Source organism: Leuciscus leuciscus (genome assembly GCF_965113295.1).
Source record: "Leuciscus leuciscus genome assembly, chromosome: 15".
Classification (NCBI taxonomy): Eukaryota; Metazoa; Chordata; class Actinopteri; order Cypriniformes; family Leuciscidae; genus Leuciscus; species Leuciscus leuciscus.
In genome coordinates, this window is record NC_138739.1 from 8,622,997 (window position 1) to 8,632,244 (window position 9,248).

Genomic DNA, 9,248 nt, shown 5'->3' on the forward strand with positions numbered 1-9,248 from the left:
AGTGATGGTTAATGGTGTTAATAATAATTATTAATAATAATTAATGTAATAATGATTAAATAATGAAGCTCCTCATACAGGCTGAATGTGAACACACTGAAATATAACAGCTTTCTCTCTTTGCTTTTTTCCGTGTCAGATTTAAAAGATTTTGAAAGGCTTCATTGTTTATATCTCTTTATTGTTTACACAGATCTTACTTTACTTCTACTGCTGTATATCTGTCATATGTATTTGCTTGCCTTTATCAATAAAGTTTTCTCACTCTGAGGTTCAAGAGTCTCTCCATGTTTTATTACATGTATGACATTGAGTGCCTCCTGGAGGAAAATAAACAGATTTTCCCCTACGTTTATCTGGGGTGTCTCCAGTCGACACTTAATAATATTTACACAATAATATTTACAACTATATTTACGAACACTACTTGGGAATAAGGTCTCTAGTGTTCCACTAACACAGACTCCAGACAATGCCTTTGAATATGCGACCGGAGGATCTCAGAACAATTTCAGAGAGAATCCCACCAGCAAAAAGAATACAACAGTTTTTATAGAATAGGAGCATGGCAAAGGTGACATGATACGGTACATATTTTTTCTCCAATATGATTGGTTCTTCATTTGTATAATCCAGCAAACCCTTCTGTTACTAGGTAAGAGCAAATATGGATTTCTTGATTACTCAAAAGATATCTGTCTAGTTTCATTTCCCCTTTTGTGGACATGATTTGTGTTGGTCTTTGATGGGGTTTTCCTTCATCTGGCATCTTTGTCGTGTCTTTGAGTGATGCCTTGGTCGGCCAATCACGGTGGTGTGTTGGTGGATGAATGAAGCAGAGTTGAAGTTTGAGGCGGGCTTTGCGGCAAAACTTAACTTAGAACACAAGACTCAACAAAAGAAAATAAACTAACTAAAAGAAAGGAAAGTAAGTGAGATGAGAGACAGATAGCTTGAATGAAGCTGTTAAACCATTTTCATCGGATTTTGATCATGCCTCTGTCTTCTGACTCTGTCTGATCCTTTGTTCGTGTCCTGAGATTTTAAACTTAGGAGTCGGTCCAGCCACTCGGGGGATTTCTGACCAATTAGACTCTGTCTTTAGTTCAGAGGTGGCTGTTTCTCCTCCTCTCACCATAAATTACACGTTATCTGTGGTCTCTTAACTTTCCGCTCTAAACAGAGAGTACAGTTTAGACATGATCCCCATTATAAGAATATGATCAATTTTACGCAGATTTCATTCAAGTCATCTTCTGAGTTATGAGCAGTATTTTTTTATTATTAATCTGATTCATTTTGATCATGTAAAAGCAGGCTTAGTGTTTTTTTTAAGAGATTTCCATGAGAGGTCCCTCAGAGGTCTTTAAGAAGAAGACCCCTGTCTTGGGGGTCAAAAAACCTCCACATTATCTTTGTGGGGCGCAAGCTGTGCCATCTCCGAACTAATTCGTTTTTTTTACAAACTACCTAACGTTTGCAATGTTCTTCCTTTAGCTAGACTCATCTCTTTGAAGCTTGCTTGGCCATGAAGTACTTAGCTCCGGGATTCTCTAGTTGGGATTATCTCTTTGACAAGGTTCATTGTTTACAGTTGTGGAGTTCTTTAGTTAGCTTAGACTATATCGTGCCCACTTCATTTAAGAGCCTAGATTTTTCTTATTCAAACGAATTATGTGTCCAAGTAGTGCACTTACCCATGGATCACCCCTCTTGATCCACAGCCACCTTGATGTTTTATTCCGCAGCTTCTGTGATGTCCTTGCTGGCTCTTCTTTCCTGCAACCCTCTAGCACCAAGGAGACCGAGTGTCCGGTGTAGAGACTGTCTTGCGAAGTCCCAGCAGCCTCCCTCAATGGGCTTGCAGTGGGCCCTCCACTCATACCTTCTACATTCAGCCAATTCGAGATACCCTTCTTGCGCTCATGGGCCTCCCCTATCCCGTCCTCCCAAGGTGTAGTAAGTACCAACATGATCACTTGTTTGGAACAGTCAGATGTTAAGACCAAATCTGGCCTGAGAGCCTTCATTGCAATGTTTTTTTTGGTTTTTTTTGGAAACTTCAGCTGCTTCCCTAGGTAAACCTTCAGCTGGCAATGACAAGCTGAGGCTAGCAGCCCAATTGAGGCCCTGGGCTCCACAAAGGCAATGTTGTGCCTTACTGGGAGCTGATGTTTGCTCTGTTGGATTGCAATGCAGATGGTGTCAGCTACTGCCTTCAGCACCTGGCCATGGCACTACCCTTACCTCCCCTCTTCCAAGGCTTTTGGGCAGCAGCTCAAGATGTGCTGTAAGGAACCCCTTGCCAGGTACAGTGGGCCTGCTGGGGTACTGGCTAAACCCAAGCAATGCAGGTTGGCTGGGCTTGGAAGGACATAATACACTGACTGGATCAGAAACTAAAGTCTAGCTGGTTCTGTCTTCCAAAGTTCTGCTCAGGTGTATGGTCCCAATAAGTCCAAGCTCCCTACTTGCACATAGCCACCGTCCTACTCCGATGTTCCTCTTCTACCTCTACACGGATCTCTCCTTGGATCAGCTGATGTCTCTCTCTCCCCCGGGCTTTGTTGTAGTATGGTCTTGTGTAGCTACCAAACCCGGCTCATCCAACATGCCATGTCTCAGCCTTGCTTTAGCTTGCTCAGCTGCCTCCTGTGTCCGCCAGTTCTTCCCAGTTCTAACTGTGATGCCTGCAGAGGAGACTCTGGTGTCGGTTGAGTCCCTATAAAGTAACAACTCTCTAACTTAAATTTCTTAAATTCCTTAAAAAAGGAACCTTAAATTCCTCTGTCAGGCCTGTGAAAGGAAGCTGCAGATTGTTGGTGTGCCCATAAAGGGCAATACTGCTCAGGCTCTTTGGTAGGCCCAGTCACCTGTGAGAAAACTGGCTGATGTTCTGCTCGAAGCCCTTCACGATGGTCATTGGAACTTCGTATTACTCGTATTATTGAGTGAGCTGATATCATTTTGATGTTTTTATTCCTCATATTCTGTCCGAGGTTGTGATCCGATTGGTTGTCACTGCTCTGGTGGGCGTGGCTGGTTTATGGTTTTGACATTAGATCCAGAAAAGCTGAACTGGATCAAGCTCATATTCACACAAGAGAAACCTGAATGATGATGTAATTTCTCATATATCTATTTAAATAATTTATTAATCTTCATTTATTTTAATGGCTTTATATATTCGTCTGTTTGTATCGATGTTCATTTATAGGCGACTCAATTCCACTCTAGAAGATTATTTTAAAACAAAAAGCCACAAATGATCACATTAATGCTCATTAAGTATCAAATGTGAGTGTTTGTCATGATAAATACTGAAGATTACCAAAGATAACTTTGCTCACGATAGATTAGTTAGTATCACATGCTTTCCTCTTTTTTTAACTTTTAAAATATTTTTGTTTAACTTTTTTTTTTTTACAATCTAATCTTCCGTGTTTGATTGGGGACTTTAAACACACTTAAAGGACAATTCCGGTGAAAAATGAACCTAGGGGTAATTAACACATGGTTACCGAGTCGATCGTTCCCTGGGATGCGTTTTCATGAAAATCGAATGTTAAGAGTTTTATCTCTAAAAACAGATTATCTCATAACACTAGTATATGGGGCACAGAGTAAGTAAAAGTAAATCGCTAGTTAATACCACTAACAAGGCTCAAAATAGCCTCACACTAACACGGTAGCATAATGAGGGTCCCTACATGCAAACCGAAGCACTGAGAACTTTGTAAGTGTACAGACAGTTTAAGAAGAAGATACTTTATAAAGACAGTACATTACGCGTTTACAGGCAGGCGTCATCTTGGAAAACAATCTCGACTAATCGAGTCACGGACGCCGTACTAAGTGAGCTGGTTGATAGGAATTACGTTTGTGAAAGCACGCCGTTCGTGACTCGACTTCCGGAATTCCCATCATGGATTCTCTCCATGTTTTAATACATGTATAACGTTGAGAGCCTCCTGAATGAAAAATACACAGCTTTACATTATTAAAAACATAATTTAATACATTATTTGTAAATGTTTACATGATTATCAAGTTTATTCTGCTTCTTATACCACTGGAAACATTACTTTTTACATTTTTTAATTATTATAAAAGTTTTGTACATCTTAAAGATTTTCTGGCATAAACTAAATATTTATTTTATAGAAATGTACTGAATAGCATACATTAATCTAATGAGATTTTTTCCCCTTCCCCTTTTCCCCCTTTCCCCATATGAGCTCTTTTCACATGGGTTCCAGTGTTTCCACGACTTTCTAAAATAGGGAAAATAAACAGAGAGAGTGATTATGGCAGTCAGAAGAGAGAAATATGTCAAACTCACTGTCACTCCCTCAGCAGCTGTATTAGAAACATTTTACAGCTGCGTTAACTAGGTATATCACAATAGTGTTATGAATGTACACACAATCCTTTTAAACTTTGATAGATATAGAAGCAGGTCATCACAGTCTGTGATGTTTATCTTCTCCAGCAGGAGGCGCTCGGCACTTCACAGGCCTTTTGGTCTCAATGGAGGAGACACTGATGCACTAAAATGTTGACTTATTTTTTTCTTTCAACCCTTGTCTACGTAATGACCAGCTAAATAGTTATACATTTCACATCTGTTTGTGTTTGTGTGCCGGTGAACAGGTTGCCTATAGACGTGCTCTTGTTCTGGGTAATAAACACGTGGACGTAAACATAACAGAGCTGTCCAGTTTGGTCTGGAAAAACAGCGCAGTCAGAGCTAATGGACGGAGTAGTCCTGGAGGAGCCAACGTTTCCATTAAGTTGCATTAATGCATTCAGGAGAGACTCACGTGGCTCATCTCTTCATATCCTGTTTCAGACGCGCTCCTGCTCTCTGAAAGCCACGGAGGCAAGGACGGCACCCTTTATCTGATATTTAGAGTTTGGACTCCACATAAAAGTGCCACTTTTGTCTCAGTGCCTCCTCTGACCCATACGCACAGAGCATGTCCAACATCCCGTCTAGCCTTTCCTTAAACCGGGGGAGATGCGTGTCGTCCATTAGCAGAGCGGATCAATTTCATCGGGTCCAGGAGGTTGGCCTGAACTCTTTATAGTTCTCCTTCCTCTGTCGAGCACAAGATCTCGTGTTTTACAGCTTGCAAACTGTCTGGTTATTGTTCTGAGGGCTTTGCAGAGAAGCATTAATGTTCTTTTTGGGAAAATATTGTGCATACGATATTGTCTCGAAAGTGCTTGATGGGTTTCCAAATGTTTGGAAAATGCAAATGTGGCTAAACATAAACTCCCTTGTAAGAGTCTAATATCTTGTTCACCATTATAGTTTGGTTGGATAAATGAAGATTTGTAGAATTGTATAAATTGTGCATGCGAAAAATATATTATACATTAGGCCTCTATATACACCTACTGACCCCGTTTCATGTTGAACGTGTTGTCTTTTTATTGTGATGCTGCAATGATGTGGCTGACCAAAGCTCTTTTGAAACATTACGGGTAGTGTAATTTCACTTCTTGTGCGTCACAAAATTGGCATAATGTTTTTTTTTCTCTTTATTCAAATGTGATAACCCAACAGGGAACCAGAACTGTTTACAGAACTTAGGCTAATGTGATGAACTAATAAACGTTCTTCCAGTAACCATAACAGAACATTTGTTCAAAATTACCCGGTCTTTCATAACATTCTCAAAACGTTATTTATACGTATTTTTTAAACGTTACTACACACTTGTTTCAGAACGTTCAGAGAACATTCAAAAGTAAAGTTCTCATGATGTTTGCAAATTGATACAATCTCTTAATTTTTCGCTAACCGTTGTATAACTCAAATAAAATAATAGAAAACATTTAAAGAGAGAAAATTCCAAAATAACATTTTCATAGCTTAATGGGAATATTAGCAAAATGTTCTAAGAACCAATTTGTTTAGCACTGGCCAAGCATCAAAACAGATTGCAGCAAGTCAGAGGTATGTGTGTGGGCTCGGCAGTTACTGTAATAAAAACATATTTAATATGCTGCAATTAAACTCCCACTATGGCTCTGAAAGAAGCCATTTACTCTAAAAGAGCAAAGAACAGGACGTGATGTCTATGGTCTGCCTTTTAATATAAAAACGCTTCAGGCCTGACATTAAATCAGTGTATGACCTTTAGAGCGACAAACAGAAGACACACTATAAATTCAAACTTTGTGTGTATGACACAGATGTATTATGATGCATCAAAACTGTTCTGATTTAATCAGGCTGCTGTGCAACACATATTTGTCTTGCGTAGTAGTAAAGGGAACGCAATATCATAAACAATGAGTAAGACATTTGTTTCACATCACTTTTCAGAAGAAAACAATGATAAAACAGGCCACTTCTGCAAAATGTCACGATATTCCACTTAAATAACCCTGTTGACATGTAATTGTGTCACAATAAGTGTTATCAGTGCTGCACTTATGTTTCTTGAAATTTGAAAAGTGAAATTTTGAATATTTTGTGTTTGTTCGCGCTGGCCAACGTTTACTGAATACAAGGGCGCATTTTGTTGGCTGTGTGCCAGTCTCGTTCTACAAAAAGAGAAAGAATGATCCCAAAGCTAATGATAATGAAACTTGCTTTGGATATGTTTTTGAATTAATCTAAAATACTTTTGCATTTATAACCCATACAGAAAAAAAAAATATTGAAATATATTTTAAAGAGTCAAAAATATATGTGGCATATATTCCAAATACATTGAAATATATTTGCATTGTTGTTCACTTATATTTATCATTTTGAAATATATTCTGAAATATAACAAAAAAATAACAAATATATGATGTTAAGTGTGAAATATATTTACAAAAAAAGAAAAAGTAGGACTGGAAAACATTTTGCATTTGTTTGTGATTTAGTTATGAATCATGGCAAGATGTGCATAAAGATATTATTGTCTTCAAGCCAAGGTTTTCTTTTGTCTTCAAGGTAATTTTAAAAGTGTTGGCTCATATTAACTGTGATTTAAACCAAATTCATACAAATACCCGAGATGGAGAGGATCTTGATCCTTTTAGCCCCAGGGCAACAAAGAGTTAAATACCTTATTTAAATCACACCATCAGATCCTAATTTGTGGCCATGAGTTCTGGCCTACCTGAGGATTTGGAGACATCAGGAAGTGTTTGTACACTGTTGATATGTTGTCAGTGATCCAGACACAAATCTGGAAGGCTCTATGCAGGAAATGAAGAAACAACATAGCCACAAGTGATGAGAAAGAGCCCGGTTGCCAGATCGCCGCCCATGTTTACAAACTAGGAATAAATGGTGCTCTTATGGATATAATAAGCAAGTCTAGATTAAAGGTCTCGCAAATGTCAGGCTGTTGACAAAGCAGGGAAGTGCTTTCCTAAACATCTAACAATTTTTCCTTTGCATCCAGTCCAGTGTTTAAAGGACAAGGCTGTAATTGAGATATAATCTGCATCCGTATTAAAACTGCAACACTACTCTTAAAGTGGTAACGTCAAGCGTTTCCCTTGAGCAATGGCTGCAGACAGCATTACCGTCTCATTCAGGGCGGCTCTGTTCTCCCCTGCCTTGTCTCGGCGTCTGGTCTTGATGGATTGCCTGTGTGAATGATGGAGCGGTGAGGGAGAGATGATGAATTGGTCACGTCAAGCACGCTCCTAAAGGCGGCGGGGGTTTGAAGTGCACGCCATCCAGCAGAACAGGCAAAACAATGATCTCAGATCAGCTGCGGTGAGGCATGCGTCAGGATAATGTGAGATCCACCATTGCACCATCCTGAACTGAAGGGTGTTGCATATAGGGGTGCGGGAAATAATCTATTTATGTATGAATCGCGATTCTATCTTCTTCCGATTTGCATCGATTGACAAATTTCTAAAATCGATTTTCTAAGTGTTGCACTTTAAGTTCGCAGTACTACTTAAAGTTATTAACGGTAATCACAATAAGCCGCGAACAAGGACTCAATGAGGTGTAATCGCCAATTAATGTTGATAGTTTTTTTTTTTAAACACACTGCTTTTGACTGAGTAATTTTTTTAAATCTTTAATATGAATCAATTTATATTTATTTTATACAGTAAAGACTATACAGTGTTTTATTTTTACATTTCATTATTCAATTTCAGCAGTATTTCTTGCTAAATAAACCTATGCTACTGTACCTGAAAAGTTTATTTAATTTGTATATATTTTTTTTATGTATTTGTCCTATTGTTTGTAATTTGCTTCTTTATTCCTATTTTTAATATCAAAAATAAAATAAAATTGCCTGCCTTGCTTTACAGAACACTGTCTAGTCAGCTTAAAGGGCATTTGTTTTATAATATTGGGTTGACTAAAATGGGAAGAAAAACTAAATGCCAAGATTCACATTAATTTTCTTCTTTTAAACCCATGTCTAACGCAGTCAAATGAGAAAAGTAACACAAAACAGTAGACAACAATCAAACCAATGCACATATCGATTTCTAATCGAACCGTGACCTCAAAAAATCTATTTGAATCTAATCGTTAGGTACCAAAAGATTCCCACCCATAGTTGCATATGCTACTAAAGTCTGGATGTCCACGGGCCTCTTCGAACGGGATTACCATGCCACCTGTCCTCACCATCCAGGATCGGACTTTGATGTGAGCACAGGGGTGGCTGCCAGATGTGGAGGCCCATCTGTGGTCTGGAGCCTCCAGTACAGGCAGTCTTTTAGGATTTTATGTTCATCTGCTCAAGAGGATGCATGTAACCACAGATGTGATCATTCTGAATCAGGCTCTCTCATCATTCACAATATAGAGAAAAATTAAGAAAATGAAGAGAGTAACAGACCAGAGTTCTCTGCAAGTTTGAATGAAGGTGGTGTGTTTAAAACACTGATAATGAAGAGCAAAGAGATTCATAAAGATTTAAGACACATCAACCATTGAATGTATTAGTATACAGATGCTGTCTTTGGGGCTTTTTTGACTTTATTTTACAAGATAGTGAATGAGTGTGGGGTCACCATGAGCGAAGAGCACTTAAACGTCCCGATTATGTGCACAATCCACTGCACCACAGCTCTGACGTCTCTGCACTTCAAGCTGGGACAGGACGAAGCATTTTTCTGGGAATCACTTGTGTTATGTTTGGCAACAATTCTGCATCTTGACCACATGGTGGAGCTTTGCAGATTTGTGTAGTCCTATAGAAATTAGTAATGCATAATGAATTAGATTGTATGTTCCAACCGATTTCCAAGTTTTC